General features: G+C 47.4%; 1 long non-coding RNA gene across 1 annotated transcript in view; it reads right to left on the bottom strand.

Moving 5' to 3' along the window:
- Positions 1-18,280, bottom strand: part of LOC141098754 (uncharacterized) — an 84,671-nt gene extending 66,391 nt beyond the window's left edge. Inside the window, exon 1 of the long non-coding RNA XR_012234350.1 lies at positions 18,161-18,280. This is a non-coding gene — a long non-coding RNA (uncharacterized lncRNA). The remainder of the gene's footprint in view (positions 1-18,160) is intronic.
- Positions 18,281-20,072: the final 1,792 nt, after the last annotated feature.

The raw sequence follows: 20,072 nt of genomic DNA, 5'->3' as shown, positions 1-20,072 counted from the left end.
TGAGTTTTGAAAGGGCTATGGCTGCCAAAAAATTACGGCCGTTATCACTAACTACCTTGCCTGCCTCAAGATGTACACTGCCCAGCCATGACTCAGTTTGTCGCTTCAAGTACTCGGCCAGCACCTCGGCGGTGTGTCTGTCGCCCAAACACATCATCTGCAACACAGCCTGCTGACACTTTCCACTAGCTGCTCGATAGGGGGACACATCGTGTACAACAGTGGCAGCTGCAGATGGAGTGCTCGTACGACTGCGCTCTGTGGACGAGCTTTCGCTTCTGGAGGAGGAGGAGGAGGAGGAGGGTCGAACGCCTACAGCCAACTGTTTCCTATACCGTGGGCTAGGCAGCACTGTCCCACCACCGATGTCCCCTGTGGACCCTGCATCCACCACATTAACCCAGTGCGCAGTGATGGACACGTAACGGCCCTGGCCATGCCGACTGGACCATGCATCAGTTGTGAGATGCACCTTTCCGCTCACTGACTGCTTGAGTGCATGGACAATGCGGTCTTTCACATGATGGTGGAGGGCTGGGATGGCTTTGCGAGAGAAGAAGTGGCGACTGGGTAGGTCATAGCGTGGTACTGCATAGGCCATGAGTTCGCGGAAAGCTGTGCTTTCCACCAACCGAAAGGGCATCATCTCAAACGAGATTAGTTTGGCAATGTGGGCGTTCAAACCCAGTGTACGCGGATGAGAGACTGAGTACTTTCTTGACCTATTCATAGTGTCTGGGAGGGTGAGCTGGACTTGAGAGCTGCATATGGTGGAAGTAGCGGTGGACAGGGCGGACTGAGAGAGGGTTGATGATGGTGATGGAGTTGGTGTTCTTTCTGATGGCCTAGAATCAGTCTTTCGTTGATATAACAGTGGGATTCCCTGACTGCTGTGGCCTTGCAACGACACCTCAACATTTGCTGCTGTGCTAACCGGTGGGCTTACAGTGGGGGAAACAATGTAGCGTTGCTGACTACCTTCGTTGTGATCAGTTGCACATGTGGCACTTGAGGTTTGGTGTTGTGTCCACGCTTGCAAGTGCATGCTGGTTAAATGTCTAAGCATGCAACTGGTATTCAAATTTTTCAGATTTTTCCCTCGGCTAAAGGTCTTTGCGCACTTCTTACAGATAACCTTGGCCTGATCATGAGGATTTTGTTCAAAAAACTGCCACACTGCACTCTTCCTACTTTGGCAGACATTTTGCGGCCTAGCACGCTGTGATCTTTTGACCCTCTGGACAAGCTGTCCAGCAACTCTTTTGATGTTTGGAACCTGTCTTTGGAGTGCTCCAGGCCTGCCAGATAACAGCTGTTGCGATGTCGATGTCTGCTGTGGATGCTCCTCATCTGAGCTATTGGAAGCAGCACCCTCTTCCCCCAATGGATGCCAATCTGGGTCAACAACTGGGTCATCCATCACCTCCTCTTCTATGTCATGTGCACCTTCCTCTGTGTCACCGTGTATGGTGGTATAGTGTGCGGGAAGGGGCACCTGAGTCTCATCAGGGTCAGAATCTGGCTCTGTACACTGCGAGGACAATGTAGTGCTCTGAGTGAATGTACCAGCAGAATCATCCATCAGCGGCTGTGCATCAGTGCACTCCATGTCAGATTCATCTTGGCCTGGGTAATTCACCATTTCACTTGATAATCCAGGCATGGTATGTGAAAACAGCTCCATGGAGTAATCAGTAGTATGGCCTGCGTCATCCTTCAATCTTGGTTGGCGTGAAGGACACAAGGAAAGGTGTGGTTCATGAACATGAGCCTCCAATGACGACTCAGTGCTTTTACTTTTTACAACTGAAGAAGAGGAGGCGATAGAGCTGGAGGCTGAGTCAGCATTGTAAGACAAAACTTTTTCCTGATGCTCTGCCTTTAAAAGCGGTTTGCCAACTCCTAGAAAACTAAGCGTTCGAGGCCTTATGTAGCCAGACGATGACGCAGGGTCAGCACCTCCTGCATTCGGTCCTATTTTGCTCTTGCCACTACCATCAGATCCACCACCAACACCATCATTACCAGCTGCCAACCCCCGCCCAATTCCACGGCCTCTTCCACCAGCCTTCCTCATTTTTGGTAGAAATGTAGACAAAATCCAACAAACTATATAGTAATGTAAAACAAGCTACAAGGTGTCTATAGGACAGGGGAGTTTTAGAATTTCTGCACACACTTGTGGACAGTGGACACTTGTGGATTGTGTGAGGCCCACTGATATCTGAGCGCTATGTGACACGCTCGATGGCACAGCTGCCTGTGACCAAAGTGACGAGAGGATAATGGAGATTTTGAATCTCTGCGTACACTTTTGGACACTGGACACTTGTGGATTGTGTGAGGCCCACTGATATCTGAGCGCTATGTGACAGGCTCGATGGCACAGCTGCCTGTGACCAAAGTGACGAGAGGATAATGGAGATTTTGAATCTCTGCGTACACTTTTGGACACTGGACACTTGTAGATTGTGTGAGGCCCACTGATATCTGAGCGCTATGTGACACGCTCGATGGCACAGCTGCCTGTGACCAAAGTGACGAGAGGATAATGGAGATTTTGAATCTCTGCGTACACTTTTGGACACTGGACACTTGTGGATTGTGTGAGGCCCACTGATATCTGAGCGCTATGTGACACGCTCGATGGCACAGCTGCCTGTGACCAAAGTGACGAGAGGATAATGGAGATTTTGAATCTCTGCGTACACTTTTGGACACTGGACACTTGTGGATGGTGTGAGGCCCACTGATATCTGAGCGCTATGTGACACGCTCGATGGCACAGCTGCCTGTGACCAAAGTGACGAGAGGATAATGGAGATTTTGAATCTCTGCGTACACTTTTGGACACTGGACACTTGTGGATGGTGTGAGGCCCACTGATATCTGAGCGCTATGTGACACGCTCGATGGCACAGCTGCCTGTGACCAAAGTGACGAGAGGATAATGGAGATTTTGAATCTCTGCGTACACTTTTGGACACTGGACACTTGTGGATGGTGTGAGGCCCACTGATATCTGAGCGCTATGTGACACGCTCGATGGCACAGCTGCCTGTGACCAAAGTGACGAGAGGATAATGGAGATTTGGAATCTCTGCGTACACTTTTGGACACTGGACACTTGTGGATGGTGTGAGGCCCACTGATATCTGAGCGCTATGTGACACGCTCGATGGCACAGCTGCCTGTGACCAAAGTGACGAGAGGATAAGGGAGATTGGATTGCTTTTAAAAAAGCAGTTTGCGGAGCAGTGGGTAAACAGCAATGCCAGCGTGTCAGGAAGCCTTAAAAGGCAGCCCAACAACCAACACCACTGATACACCACAATATAGCCTCCCCTTGCACTGCACACACAGTGACTTGTGTGTTGTGCAGGCCAAATCGCTAGCAGCAGAAGCAGTTTTTTTGTCTTCTTCCCTGCCTAACGCTCTCCCTACAGAATCAGCAGCAACCTCTCCCTATACTAAGATTGGCAGAAGTAAGATGGCGGTCGGCGTGCACGCCCTTTTATACCCCCTGTGACGCCCACCAAAGCAAGCCAATCACTTGCATGCCCTTCTGAAAGATGGTGGTGACCCGTGCCTATGTCATCACGTTGCCCACAGTGTCCGTGGATCCTGATTGGCTGAAAAAGAGCGCAAAACAAACTTTTGAAACGCGACTTTGGCGCGTAAGTCGCCGACCTCGTGGCCGACCTCATCCTAGGGTCGGGTTTCGTTTCATGAAACCCGACTTTGCCAAAAGTCGGCGACTTTTGAATTTTTTCGACCCGTTTCGCTCAACTCTAGTAAACAGCTTTAACGGAATGAAAAACCACATGAACCAAAAACGCAGACTTCTGCTTCATCCTGTGTGGGGTAACGGTCTAACCACAGGCCCTAACGCAACCACGCTCATCGGGGTCCTTGCGCTCCATCTGCTGGGACCTGCGCAAACCGTATAAGCATTGCAGCCCCGTTCGGGGCTGTCCCATAAAGCATGTTAAAACTGCAAAACTTGCAACCAATTATTCGTCCATTAAAAATTATGCTCAACAGCTGGCGTGTGAACCCCCCTTTTTTTTAAATTAATTTCTATATATATACATATATATATACACATACATATAAATATATACACACATACACACATAGACACACACTTTTTTTTATATTAATTTCTCTCTCTCTATTTATATATACACACACACACACACACGCGCACACACACACACATACATAAACATACATACCCACATATACACTCACGTTTTTTTATTATTTTTTTTTATAATTTTTTCATGCATCATTTTTTTTTTCTTTTTTACTCTTACCATCCGGAACAACAATAATTGTTCCACCAAAGCCTTAAAGGCTGTTACCATTAACACACTGTTACCATCCGTAACACACTTTTACCATCCGAAACGATAATTGTTCCACCAAAGCCTTGAAGGCTGTTAGCATTAACCACTGCTACCATCTGAGACACCAAAAACGATCACTCACCGGGATCCACGGCTGGAGGAGGGACTCCCACTGGTGGAGGAACTCCGGCTCCTGTTATGTGGTAACATAGGATGCCTTAGCTTGTAGCCCCGGTGGTGCACTTGGCTCAACCAGGCTGTAAGCTCCTAAATGAGCCCTCAACTCACGTTATCACGAGGAGGACAATGCCAGCGATGTGGGGGCTTGCAGACGCGCTCGACCTCTCTGACAATGAAGAAGGAGAGCGGCGCCTCGAGGACCGAGATCTATGGCGACGGCTGCTTCTAGACCTACAGCTCGAGTGCGAGGACCTCCTGTCACATCTGCCCGCTAAATGCGACCATGAAGAAAATGAGGAATAGAAACGCCTGCGCCTATGTCTACCCTGTGTGCCCTTATGGGGCTGCTCCTCAGAGGCGATGACACCTCGAGCAAATCTGCGTTCATCACAGGGTCCCCCTCAGACAGGCCAGATATGGGGAAAACTGCCCTTGCAGCTGCTTGTCTAGGAAAAAGGTTACCAAGGGGTTATATTATGTTGTGAAACACCCGACGAAGCAATCTTTGTTTATTACTTAATGGTGAAATTGGCTCTTCAGTGAAGCCTGATGAGTGGGTACTAGTCCTCCCTCCCTTAGCAGCGACCGCCGGCACCAAACTACAGTCCAGGCCCCTCGCTTGCACAACTACGTCGCCCGCTGTGATAACCGGGCCTCTAAGCACCTGCGACGGCTGACGGGAGGGCAGGATGAGATAATGACACTGCAGATGCAGAGTTCCCACCGCTGACTCGTGTAACTGCTCCTGTCGCCTGACTAGAGGGCGGGAGCTTCACGGGCGGGAATTTTCTCCTGTCTTGGCCCCAGCGCGAGCTCCCTGTCAGAGCAGGAGAGCTCTCTGAGGCGCTTAGAAGGGCAGGAACGCCGCACAGACCGCCCGCTTCCCTGCCCAGTACCTGACGCTACTGACCCCCAGGTATTTACCGTCAGGGTCGGGGGCATGACCGCGGGTGGGCTGCTGAGGTAAGTGACCGACAGGGGATTCAAAGGAGGCTCATGCGACGCACCGGGGGGGTGAGCGCTGAGCCCTGCGACGAGGGCAGACAGCCATTGCTCACCTTAACTCTCACTCCTAGAACACAGGGCATCCAGCAGAGGGTCTGCCATACCTTTTCCAACCAGACAGCGCTATACACAAGTGCCTCCAGGACACGCTTCAAGCCGGGAGGAAGAGGAAGTAATAGACATCATAGCATAGTATGTATAGGAGCTGTAAGGAGGAGGGAGGGGTGAATTGAAACCCCTGCCCCTGATGGGCTTACGATCCCTCACCCCATCCCTACTCCTCCCACCGTGGGCAGCTGAACGAAAGCGTGCCTCAGACAAACTTGGGGGGGGGAGAGGGGTGCGAGGGGAGAGGGCGCTGCAGTCAGAGGCACTCTCCTTAGGCAGTGCGGTGCCTGCCAACATGGAGGGAATCACCTGCCATGAAAATCAGAGACCGGAGTCAAAAAGACCCAGCAGAGGACCAGGTGGGGAATTGCGGCATAAGGATAAAGAGCAGGAAAGAAAATATATTTTTTTACAGTTTCAACATAATTTTTGGCAACTAGTCATCCGACAATTTGCTAGATTAAACTCAAATCGAATTACAAAAAATTCTGATTTGGAGGAAATGGTTCTTGACATTTCTCTACATCTTCAAAACCAGTAGGGCTCCTCCGTGCAAGTGTAAGATTGATGCATATCATTGTCTATATCTACAGTAGATTTGCCAATTTTTTATGTGTTATTATTGGACTTCAACTTGTGGGAGTGGGAAAACCAATACAGAGAAAAAGTCCTCCAAAAAATTCATTGAAAAGCAATTTTTCTTCATTGAACAATGTCATGAGTTAAAAAGGGGAAATTCACATCCAAGGAAAAACAGTGCAAACATTGAGCAGGAGAATAAGTTCAGCCCCAAAATGCAAAATGGGAAATTTTTTTTTTCTTTTTTGGGTAGGAACATGCACATAAATTTAATTTTTAAAGAAGTATAAACGGGCCAGAACAGATCCCAAAGGACAATGGTTGGAGTGTTAAATATACACAAGCTCACAAAACAATATAGGCTAATTCATGGAAGAAGATAATTCATCACAGATAATATAATAACAAGTTAAATGAGAATTTCTTTATATACCATGGCCAGTCATTATGTATTAGATAGCAGGAGTAAACACAATTGAAAGGAGCTAAACATGAACATATTTACCCAAAGTCCAAGCTGCTGCAATGTACCCCTTGATGCGCGTTTCGGTATCTTTCTCAGAAGGTGTGCGCAAGGGAACAACCCCATGAACCATCTCTTTATACCCATGACCCAGATTTGAAATCGCTGCACCTGTGTGGGACGCCGTGCATAGAGAACCGGATGTGTGATCCACCATTGAGACCCAGTGCGCATGTGTGGAGCATCATTGCTGCCTAGCCTGATCTAATTGGTGCATAAAGGGGCATGTGACTTCTATCTCCAACGTGACCCGGCACTGTCCTTTAGGATCTGTTCTAGCTCTTTTATACTTCTTTAAAAATTAAATTTATGTGCATGTTCCTACTCATTATCCAACAAAGAAAATTTTTTTTTCCATTTTGCATTTTGGGCTGAACTTATTCTCCTGCTCAATGTTTACACTGTTTTTCCTTGTATGTGAATTTCCCTTTTTTAACCTGTGACATTGTTCAATAAAGAAAAATTGCTTTTAAATGAATTTTTTGGAGGACTTTTTCTCTGTAGCTTTTCACGGTTCTCCATGTTTCACTTTTGGGCAGTTCTCTTTGCATTGTGGGAGACAATCAGATATGCTGAGATTTTGAATTCCAGGGTGGTTGCTTGAAAGAAGTCTTGAAGGCAATTGGGTGAGGAACATACAAGAATGGAGGAGAGAAGGAGGTTTTGTGAGGACTGGAGATTATGTGTGAGAAGATATCGGGAGATTAGTTTGAAGATATACGGAGAGCACAGATTGTGGATTATCTTGTAGGTCCAATTATAGTAGTTTAAACTCTATTATTTGGGAAACTGGGAGCCAATAAAGCGATTTGCAGAACGGAGAGGAGGAGAAGAAATGCAGGCGTGGTGGAGTATTCAGGCAACAGAGTTAAGGATGGACTGGAGAGATGGGGGAATGCTAATTGGGAGGTCACAGATGGGGATATTGCAGTAGCCAAGGCGGGAGATATTGAGGGTATGCACTAATATTTTAGCTTTTTGTAAATTCTAAGTTGAGGAAAAGACAAATTCTGGAAATATTTTCAAGTTGGAGATAGCAGTAACTGGTATGAGCTTGAATGCGTGGTCGAAGTTGAGGGATTTTCCAAGGCAGTAGACTTGTGATACAGGGGAAAACATGATGTCATTTATTGTCATAGACACTGTACATCTTGTCAAGGGTGAATGAGATGGAGGAAACTTTGATGTTTAGAAAGTGGGTTGGGAAGAAGGAGAATATCAATGATAGAAAATGTGTACTGCACAGCAAAGAGGTGATATCCAAGCCAGAAAGATAGATTTGAGTGTCATCAGTATAAAGGTAGTACTGGAAGCCATGGAACCTTATGAGTGGTTCCAGACAAAATGTATAGTTGGAGAAGATTAGGGATCCCAGAACAGAGGCTTTCGGAACATAGACAGAAAGAGGGCGGGATGAGGAGGTAATATGGGAATGGGAGACCCTAAATGTGTGGCTAATGAGGTATGAGGAAGTCCAGGAAAGGGCAAGGTGTATGGTTCCAAAGGAAGAAAGGTTCTGTAGTAGTAGGGAGTGTTCAACTGTGTCAAAAGCAGATGACAGGTCTAGAAGGAGTATTATGTAATATTGCTAGTTTTGGCGGTTAGAAAGTTGTTAGCAATTTTGTTTAGGGCAGTTTCATGGAGCGGTAGAAGAAGTCGGATTGTAGATTATTAAAGAGTGAGTTAAATGAGAGGTTTGAGGAAAGTAGAATGTGGCTATGTTGTTCAAGGAATTTGAAGGCGAACGGGAGTAGTGATAAGGGACAAAAGCTGGATGTAGAGGTTGGGTCGAGGGTTGGCTTCTTCAGGAAAGGTGTGATTGTTGCATGTTTGAAATCAGAAAGGAAGAGACCAAAGGTTAAGAAGTTGAAGACACGGGTTAGGGGTGGGATAAGCATGGTGGTAAGGATGGGCAGGATGTAGGATGGGATAAGGTAGAGTGGACAAGTGGTAAGGTGTGATTTGGAGAGAAGATGAGAACGCTTTACTTCAATGATATGGGAAGGAAGATTATGGGGAAGGCATTGGTTTGCTATTTGAGTGGGTTGTGGTTGTTGAAAATTAAAGTTTTGATTTGGTAAATTTTGATTTTGAAAGTGTTAGGAGTCGGATTCCAGCGTTTACTCAGCAGGGATCCAGATCCTCACATTCTGCACTCTCCTCCTATTTTTCCACTGCAGAGGAGATTGCCTTGCAGCAAATCTCTCCTGAGGCTAAGTCCTTCTGTCCTCTTACTGGGCATGCTCATGGGACGATCTCCCTTTGGAGATCGGGAGTCATGTGCTCAGGTCCCGCTCCAGATCTCATTGGTCCATCTCAGAGATCTGGAAGCGTGCAGAAGGTCCCGGCTGCTATAAAAGGCGCGCATGGCTGTTCCGCCATGTGCTAGTGTAGTGTCGGTGGTGGGGTGCCGAGCTGGGGGGGTGGTCCTACTTTTATACCGCGCAGAGATGACAACAGAGACACGATGGAGGCAGATTCTGGGTGCAACAGGTCCAAGTTTATTTCTTCACTTGCCGTCCGACTGACGGCACACCTCGCGGCCCTCCGTTTCCAGAGCCGCTTCTCACACCGTACACTGGAGACGTGTCTGCACACACCGTCCCCTCCTTTACTGTCGACGCTCCTGACAGTTCCGTCACTGTGGCCGCCTTAGGCCCATTAACCAACAGCGCTTCTACTGCTCAGTCGTCGTGTCACATACGGTGTCTTACACCCAGTACCTCGTCTCAACTGCGGTCCTTTCCTGTCAGGACCACCCCCCTGACGTCCTCTCTCCTCAGTCCCCCTGGTCTGGATTCTCCTCAGAGTGCACAGACTGTCGTAGTCCTCCTGTCACTTGAGCTCCCCCTGGGGACTGGAATCTTCTGGAACCCTCCCTCAGAATTTATAGCTCCCCCGGTTCCTTGAAACTGTCACTCCAACTGTCACCTCGCCCCCCATGACCAACGGTTTCTAAAGCCCTAAGCTGCTGTAAAGTCCTTCGCTCACACTCCACCCTGCCATCTAATGGTCATCCCAAGGTACTGCACGTCCACTACACTTTCCTAGTTGTTTCCCCACTGTAATCACTGACTCCTACCTACACTGTGCAAACCTATCTTTCTTCACTCTGACTAGTCCGTCCGTCCGTCAGGTCACCTTCCCTACACTCCACCTTCCTTTGTCCATTGTCGTCCTCGACAATCGTAATCCCTGCCTTCGTCGTTCTGAATCTACACCTACATTCTGTTGTCGGACCAGAAGTTGAGCCAAACCCACTATCTGCGGGGGCCGAACCATACTGGGAGCACTATGCTCTGAGCAGCCTACTGCTACTCACCAGCGCGCACGCCACATGACAACGTCTTTCAAATTGGGCAAGGTACACCCGTATTCTCTCTACGGCGTGTATCTTTTCCCTACTCTCCCCTACTGTTACCTTTCACTATCCGGTACGCCATGATCGAGGCCACTCACCTACCAGATCATTGCCGGCGCCCGCCTTTCCTTCTTCAGGGGTGTCCGTGGTGTTGGGGACCTGACCTAGGACGGCTGTCTTTCTCACGTCTTCCAACTCATTTTCCTTCTTTCAATTACATGTCATGGTCGGCGTCCCGGTCTCCCAGACCTCCTCAACTCTTAGATCCCTACCGGATCTCACACTTTCCTTTGGTCCCGCAGACCTTCCCTTACCCGGACCTGTTGCATTTTACTTTGCATATTATACATCATACAACTTTATAATAGCACAAGTACCCCATTTTTTTATAATTTTTTTTTTTCCGTTTTCTTTTGCTCATTTTAAAACCAACATATAACAACATAACATTGCATGTCTTCTTTCTCCCCCCTTCCTTGGACATGGACACTCCCTCTCTTCTAAGTATCCCCGCTCTGTCAGTCTAACAAGTAAACACAAACTATCCTGTAAGAGGAACATAGAAAAACAGACATAAAAATCACAGATAAACATTTCTTTTTTTTTTTTAAAAGCTGACCGCGAACTGTCCTTTTGACCTGCACAACGGTGCAACGAACTCTTGACAGTTCAATCCTCCTTTCGGTGGTCAGTAGTATGGGACCCCACAACCGTGGAGCTCCCAGGATGCAAGAAGTGTCCCTTTCTGCAAGATAGTATAAACGAGCCGTCCCGGGGGTCGTGCAGCCGCCATGCCAGCCTCTCCCCTCTCATGGAGCAGGTTCCAGACTTCCTGCCCCCTGGCCCTCTTCTTCTCTATAACTCCTGCGACCCAAACAGAGGGTCCGGCATGAGCCCTGGAGTCCGGTGGGCGGGACTTAACCGAGGAAGGACGTGGATCAGAGGCGGCCGATGATTCCTGCGGCTCAACAGCCGCTGGGGCCAGGTGGCAAATGGGGACAACCGGGTCCTTGGAGGCTGGAATCACAAGGCCCACTAAGTCGGCCGCAGTCGACTTCAGCAGCGGCATAACCGCGGCCTCAGGACAGGCCGCATCCACTACTTCCAATGGAGCCGGAGTAACGGCCGGTTCCAACAACGCAGCTGCTATCAGCAAGGGGAACGCAGCAGCGTCTTCTTTAGATGACTTCCGCACTGGCGGCTCCAGGCGGGGTACCTCAGGGACTTGAGCAGGGGCCTCGCACAACTCTGCATACACCACTGGGCCCGATGTACCCAGGCCTTCCGGTGCGCAGGGGGCAGCGTGCTGCGGCGGAATGATGAGGGCCGCTGGCGGAGGCACTGGTGGTGCCGGGGGTACTCTCACCTTCCCCGGCGCTGCGGCCTCCATCACATCAATACGTGGCTTCACCCGCAGCCTCCGTCCCTCGCTCCACTGTCCCCCGGGTTTTTCCCCTAAACTCGGGGGCTCCGCTGAGAAGTCCTCTGCTGGTATTGGTGGCGGCCGTTTTCGCTGACTCCGCTCAGGCTCCGCTCCCCAGCTCAGCATCCCGCTGCTCTCCCGTGGCTCTGAGGGCGACTTCTGGCACAGCTCCATCCCCTGCCGCCACTGCCACTCTAGGCGGCCGATGCCCCGACACCTGCAGAGTCTCATACCGTCCGTTGGGCAGCACTCGAATGGCATCAGACAGCCGCAGCCAAGTTTTTCTTCTGTGCCACTCCCTCTGTGAGGTGAGGTGTCGGCAGGCCTCTCCACCATCCTGTCAGGGTCCAATATATGGAAGCGTCGATTTCCAGGCACATACTGCTTCCTTTTGGGGTACGTTGGAGGGGGTCCCAGTCCATTCAACACGACTGCAAACACCCGGACCTCTCCTCTGCGCTGAAGCAACACCGCCATACTGCACAGTACCTGGTACCGCCCCGGATCCTCTGCTGGCAACACAGATCAGCCACAGCGCTTCCCATTTGAATTCCACAGGTAGGTCATTTGTAATCCACAGGTAATTGTAATCCAAACAGAGTAGTCCAAGTCCTTTTCCATTCTTTGAGGCAGGTCTGCCGCAGAAGATGGGGTATTAGCGGTGGCGATCCTGCCGACTACGCCAAATGTAGTGTCGGTGGTGGGGTGCCGAGCTGGGGGGGTGGTCCTACTTTTATACCGCGCAGAGATGACAACAGAGACACGATGGAGGCAGATTCTGGGTGCAACAGGTCCAAGTTTATTTCTTCACTTGCCGTCCGACTGACGGCACACCTCGCGGCCCTCCGTTTCCAGAGCCGCTTCTCACACCGTACACTGGAGACGTGTCTGCACACACCGTCCCCTCCTTTACTGTCGACGCTCCTGACAGTTCCATCACTGTGGCCGCCTTAGGCCCATTAACCAACAGCGCTTCTACTGCTCAGTCGTCGTGTCACATACGGTGTCTTACACCCAGTACCTCGTCTCAACTGCGGTCCTTTCCTGTCAGGACCACCCCCCTGACGTCCTCTCTCCTCAGTCCCCCTGGTCTGGATTCTCCTCAGAGTGCACAGACTGTCGTAGTCCTCCTGTCACTTGAGCTCCCCCTGGGGACTGGAATCTTCTGGAACCCTCCCTCAGAATTTATAGCTCCCCCGGTTCCTTGAAACTGTCACTCCAACTGTCACCTCGCCCCCCATGACCAACGGTTTCAAAAGCCCTAAGCTGCTGTAAAGTCCTTCGCTCACACTCCACCCTGCCATCTAATGGTCATCCCAAGGTACTGCACGTCCACTACACTTTCCTAGTTGTTTCCCCACTGTAATCACTGACTCCTACCTACACTGTGCAAACCTATCTTTCTTCACTCTGACTAGTCCGTCCGTCCGTCAGGTCACCTTCCCTACACTAGTATAGACTTACTTGCTGCTGTGTGTATGAGGACGGATGCATGATTCTGGTGACTGACTCATCTGAAACCCCTTCCCTCTGATATTACGCATGTGAATAGGGACTGAGTTAGTATCAGCGCCAGCGTTCCTCTGCTTCAACTTGCACAGCTGCTAGCGTCCGACATTGCGCTTGCGCCTTGCCTTTGTTGTTTGGCGGCAGTGTCCACGCCGCGCTGCAGTAGCAGCCTCCTTTGTGTTTGCAGTTGCAACGCCATGCACACGGTAGGTTTAGACGGATGTAGTGCCGCCGTCTTGGGCTACTCCTGTGACCGTATACCGTGTGTGCGTTTTTTACTGTGACTGCAACAGGCTCAGTTATTTGTATTTGTATTTTTGGCATCTCTGTGAGTTTAACTGAGATTGCTCTGCGCTCCTGGGTGGAGTTTAACCCTGTGTGCAGTTCCGCTATATTGCTCCTGCCACCACTTAGCAGCGGTTATTTCACCTACTGCACGGTGGACCTCGAGCGGCGAATGCACTTTATTTATATTTTAATTTAGTGTGTTCTGCCGTTCCTAACAGAAAGTCTATTGCAGAAATGATGGAGGATGCAGGGTAAACAGAGGCTGGATGAGGGAATTAAAAGAGTTGAATAACTATTTGCGATTATGGGATAGTATCATGTTGGTGGATCAAGGACCCATGAGCCAGACTTGCCCTGGAGGGGCTTGACTAGGCTGCTACCTTGTTTTCACTAGAGCCCCTGATAGTGGAGTTATGCTTGAGCTTCAGGAAGCCGCCACAATGGCACAAGTTTAACCTCAACGGTGGGTAAGATCCTGGAGGGTTTCCCAAGAGATACTATACTGGAGTATCTGGAGAAGAATAACCTCATGACCCAATATCAACATGGGTTTACAAGGGACCGTTCCTGTCAGACTAATCTGATAAGCTTTTATGAAGAGGTAAGTTCCGGACTGGACCAAGGGAATGCAGTGGACGTGGTGTACATGGACTTTTCAAAAGCTTTTGATACGGTGCCACACAAAAGGTTGATACATAAAATGAGAACAATGGGGATAGGGGAAAATATGTGTAGGTGGGTTAAGAGCTGGCTCAGGGATAGGAAACAAAGGGTGGTTATTAATGGAGCACACTCGGACTGGGTCACGGTTAGCAGTGGGGTACCACAGGGGTCAGTTTTGGGCCCGCTTCTTTTTAACATATTTATTAATGACCTTGTAGGGGGCATAGAGAGTAGAATTTCAATATTTGCAGATGACACTAAACTCTTCAGGGTAATCAATACAGAGGAGGACAATTTTATATTACAGGAGGATTTATGTAAACTAGAAGCTTGGGCTGATAAATGGCAAATGAGCTTTAATGGGGATAAATGTAAGGTCATGCACTTGGGTAGAACGAACAAGATGTATAATTATGTGCTTAATTGTAAAACACTGGGCAAAACAGTCACTGAAAAAGACCTGGGTGTATGGGTGGACGACAAACTCACATTTAGCGGCCAGTGTCAGGCAGCTGCTGCAAAGGCAAATAAAATAATGGGATGCATTAAAAGAGGCATAGATGCTCATGAGGAGAACATAATTTTACCTCTATATAAGTCACTAGTGCGACCACACTTAGAATACTGTGTACAGTTCTGGTCTCCGGTGTATAAGAAAGACATAGCTGAACTGGAGTGGGTGCAGAGAAGAGCGACCAAGGTTATTAGGGAACTAGGGGGTCTGCAATACCATGACAGGTTATTACATTTGGGGTTATTTAATTTGGAGAATCGAAGGCTTAGGGGTGATCTTATTACAATGTATAAATATATGCGGGGACAATACCAAGAGCTTTCTAATGATCTTTTTACTCTTAGACCTGTGACGGGGACAAGGGGGCATCCTCTACGTCTGGAGGAAAGAAGGTTTAAGCATACTCACAGACGTGGATTCTTTACTGTAAGAGCAGCGAGACTATGGAACTCTCTGCCATATGATGTTGTAATGAGTGATTCCCTACTAAAATTTAAGAAGGGACTGGATGCCTTTCTTGAAAAGTATAATATTACAGGGTATATACACTAGTTTCCTTAATATTGCGTTGATCCAGGGAGCTAGTCTGATTGCCGTATGTGGAGTCGGGAAGGAATTTTTTTCCCCAATGTGAAGCTTACTGTTTGCCACATGGGTTTTTTTTTGCCTTCCTCTGGATCAACATGTTAGGGCAAGTTAGGATAGGATATGGGTTGAACTAGATGGACTTAAAGTCTCCCTTCAACCTTAATAACTATGTTACTATGTTACTATGTTACATACTACTCCAGGGCAATCCCCCGATACTGCAGCAGCTGAACCCAAGAGTCAGGAATGCAGGTATGATCTCTGAGTCAGAGGAAGGATTGGATGCTGGTGCTGTTTCAAACTGTGTGGGTGCAGAAACTCATGACCGGATGGACACTGGTGCAGGTTCAGACACTGTGGACCCTTGAAGATTTGACAGAACAAGTAATAGGTTCAGGTACAGACAGGACAAATTTAAGTTCAGTTGCAGACAGGACGGTTCCAGGTTCAGTTACAGACAGGATGGATTCAGGTTCATGGACAAACAGGATGGTTCCAGGTTCAGACACAGACAGGACAGGTTCAGGTTCAGACAGGATGGATTCAGGTTCAGGACCAGATGGGATGGATTCAGGTTCAGGTCCCAACAGAGCGGTTTCAGGTTCAGGGACCGACAAGGCTGTTTCAGATTCAGAGACTGACAGCGTGGTTTCAGGTTCAGATACAGAAAAAGCGGTTTCAGAGTCGGGGACCGTCAGAGCGGTTTCAGGTTCAGGGACTGACAAGGCTGTTTCAGGTTCAGAGACAACAGAGTGGTTTCAGGTTCAGATACAGACAAAGCGGTTCCAAAGTTGTGGACCGACAGAGCGGTTTCAGGTTCAGGGACTGACAAGGCTGTTTCAGATTCAGAGACTGACAAAGTGGTTTCAGGTTCAGATACAGACAAAGCGGTTTCAGAGTCAGGGACCGTAAGAGCGGTTTCAGTTCAGGGACTGACAAGGCTGTTTCAGGTTCAGAAACGACAGAGTGGTTTCAGGTTCAGATACAGACAAAGCGGTTCCAAAGTTGGGGACCGACAAAGCGATTTCAGGTTCGGCGACTGACTGAGTGATTACATGTTGAGGGACTGATAGAGAAGATTCAGGAACCGACAAGTTGGTTCAAGTTTCAGGTTCAGGTACCGACATGACGGTTCAGTTTCGGGATTCAGTTCAGGGATAGGGACATGACAACGGCTTAGCAGGTTGCAGACTAACTAAACACAGGTATTGCACAGGCATCTCCCTGTAGGGGAAGGTGCCTTAAACACTTCAGTGCCTCCAAGCCATTGGTTGGGTACACATGAGGAGTGTGCGCACTACTCCTTTAAGAGGTGGGGAGCATGTGTCCTAAGTGTTCTAACAGGAGACCTGTGTGGCATGTGCAGGTCCTGGAACATGGGAGTCGGAGCAGAGGACATAGCTGGGCTGTGAGCATGTCGGCATCCCTGCCGGAAGGGCAGGAGGAATCATGGAGGGTCATCGGCGTTACAGGTGGAGAAAAAATGATAGTTGTGAAGTCGTCCAGTTTAGTAGAGTTGAGGGCCAACTTGAATGTGAGAATTGCTCGTTTGAGTAAGATCCAGTCTTACTGCGACTGCATTTCCTTCCAGTGCAGCTCGGTAACCATGGATGCTTGGGGCAGGTTTTTTGTGAGGTTGTGTACCAGGTTTGTCTAATGATTTGTCTCCCCCTGCTATGCATGAGAGGGGCAACCGTGTCCATAACTGATGACAATGTGCCATTGTAGAGAACAATGTGTATGTCTATGTTGCATAGCAAGGATAAGTTGGACAGCAGTAGAAGAGAGCTAACAAGTGTGAAGTTTTCTATGAGGATGTGGTAACAGCTGGACTTGGAGGGCAGGTGAAGTGGATAGGCATGAGAAAGTGAGTAGATGATGGTCAGATAGGAAGAGAGGTGAGTTTGTGAGTTTAGATAGGGAATATAGACGGGTGAAGATGAGGTCTAATCTATGTTTGTTTGTGGGTGGCTAACATTGAGTAAGCCCAAATTCTGAAGCAATTGACAAGTGTTTGGAAGCTACTGACTGGTGGGTGTCAATGGGGATCTTGAGATAACCCATGATGGCGGTAGGAATGTCAAGAGAAGAAAAGAGTAGAAGCCAAGTGGACAAGTGATTGATAAAGGTGGTAAAAAGGCCAGGGGGTTGGTATATGAGGGCCGTATGGAGATTGCAGGGACAGTGCATCTGGACAGAGAGCATGTTAAAAGAAGGAAGGGTAAGGGAGGGTAGAGCTAAGATTGGGTTGAAGGTGCAGTTGTTAGAAAGGAGAAGTCCAAATTCTTCACCATTTTTATTGCCAGGGCAAAGAGTCTGGGTGAAGTGAAGGCCGCGATAACACAGCGCACCAGGTAAGGCCGTGTCAGAGTGTGCCAGCCAAGTTTCTGTGAGGCCCAGGAAGGATAGATTCTGAGAAGTGAAGAGGTTGTGAATAACACAGAGTTTCTTACAGACTGAGCCAGCGTGCCACAGTCCTCCAGAGAGAGGGAGCAGCGAAATGTCAAGTGAATGGGTTATAGGTTAGAGAGGTAGCAGGGATTTCTAATAGCTGGAGAGTGATAGGGAGGAGACATAATAGTAGGTAATGGCTAAATGAAACACTGCAGTTTACTGAAATAATAATAATAAAAAATACATGTAAGAGAATATATACAGGTTAAACACTCCTCTACATTGGCAACTGAAAATTATAACCCTCTATAGGGCACAGGGACAGCAAATATAACAGAAAAGGAAAATGTTCCAGGGAAAGATATAATAAAAAAAAATAATGAACTTTATTGAATAGAAATCTTATAAACAAATACAAATAATTCCAGCAGTACATAGAGATTAAAAATTGCTGAATGAGCTATAGTCAGAACCCCAAAGATAGTACGTATAGATGACTAAATATACAGTATAAATTACATAATTTAGCAGTATACATGAATAAGTATTCAATTGTGTAAGAATAGAGATACATAGATGTCTATACAAGAAGATACCGATAAATATAGGACTCAATACAAATATTGGCAGTAATAAATAAATATGAATAATGTAGCAAAAGTAGCTCACCCACCAAACGCCAGAGGCACATTTCACTATTTCTTCATCAGGGGTCCTCTTCATTGAAATTGCAACACTGAGAAGGGAAAGCCATGGAATTATGGAAATCGAGACGTTACAGACGTTACTGTTCTGCAAATGATAAAACAACATTTTCAAAAATCCTCACACTTACAGCCTTGGCATATAACTACATCCAAAATAAAAGCAGGACTGATTGCTGAAGAGGATGAACCTCCATTCCAGACTCTGGTCTGGAGACCACGTGGGCACACCGGTCCTACTCTGTGGATTATAGTGTGGGGTGGCATAATATGTGGTAGCCGGACACCTACTTTTCATTCCAGGTTATGTAACATATCAGTGTTACATTGATAAAGTGGTAGAACCAGTGTTATGGCCATTTCTATAAAGTGTCCCAGGAGCTGATTTTATATAAAACATCGACAGGGCGCATGTTACTCGTGCTACCACAGCCTGCACTGTCTCCAGACTCGTACTCTATCTAGCACATCTGGGACATCATCAAAAAGTCAATTGCAAAGTGAGCTGCCAGCAGCGGATCTTGATGAATGTATTCAGCGTGGCAGAACATTACTCAAGATGATCATTAATAACCTCACGGATTTCTGCACGTGGTGCTCATACTCCGGACTTAATAAATCAAGATGTTTTGAAAACTTTGTTCCTATTTGCTTTATCATTTGCACATCACTAACATGAATCCATCCTGTGGTGGTTTCCATAATTCTATCACTTTTCCATCTGGGTGTTGCAATTTCACTATTGAGGAATGAATATGTAAGACATCAAAAGATGTCATTATACAAGACAATACTGATAAACTTCTATTCTAATCAACCTCCACGTCCGGGAGAGTCCCTCCATGCCTAGACCCAGATGGTCAGGAGAGTAGACTTTCCAGCTTGTAGTTTTATTCGGAATCGTATTGTTTAATCTTTAACGTTAGCTGTAATAATTGTAAAAGTGCAGAATCAATCAAACCATTAAACTTTTTCCACCACAGAAACATTTTTGCAGACACATTGGAAAATCATAATGAATCATTTATAATACAAGTGATAAATGTCTACAGGCCCTAATATAGATATAAAACACATTATTAACATTCATTGTGACCTCTGAAATGATGATAATGACATTCACAATATTCTGCACATGTTCCTTCCTGGTCATAGAAAAAAAAAATCACAGAGGCATTCATTTTTCTTCTCTATGGTCACGGTAAATAAAAGGTGCCCAATTATTTGGACTTGGAGGAATTTTTGGACCGTTGGTAACCCTGTCAGTATCACAGCTGCAAAAATTCTGATGACGTAACCTGACATCATCATCAGTCTCTGTGGAGCTGTTCTATTGGGTGATCAGTCTTGTGGTTGGGTCAAGGTTTGTACTCGATATGCTTGAGATCATTTCTGGTGGCATCTTGCCAACCAAGAACCATACGAGCCATTCAGAAACATTGAGAGGCTCACACATCGTATGGCTCTTGGTTGGAAAGATGTTCGAAAACAAGTCCTCTTGACTAAGGAAGTACTTTTTGTCCCACATATTTGTAATTTGATTGATTTTTCACCCTACAAAGTGAAGGAATCAAATTGACGATTCATCACAAGTACTGTGCCGACACAACACAAGGTCAACACAAGGACATCTAAAGAAGTTCCACAGTTTGAAGACCACACAGAAATACTCCTCATCACTTAGCCTTCTGGTCTATTCTGGGAACAAGGACATAGTGACTAATCAGAATATCATTTCCCTAATCAGAAAAACTGTTACCCAATTTAGTCTAACAATTGGGAATCAACTGTATGCCCGTGGAAGCAGTAATAAAAGTCTAAGCATTGATCAAGTGCTTGGGCATAAAAGGTCCTATATGGGCATAAATGGGCCTCCACTAG

Source organism: Dendrobates tinctorius, unplaced genomic scaffold (genome assembly GCF_039654945.1).
Source record: "Dendrobates tinctorius isolate UK_male_01 unplaced genomic scaffold, ASM3965494v1 ptg000095l, whole genome shotgun sequence".
In the NCBI taxonomy this organism is placed as follows: domain Eukaryota; kingdom Metazoa; phylum Chordata; class Amphibia; order Anura; family Dendrobatidae; genus Dendrobates; species Dendrobates tinctorius.
The sequence above is the reverse complement of the archived record's forward strand: the minus strand, read 5'-3'. Positions and strand labels throughout refer to the sequence as shown.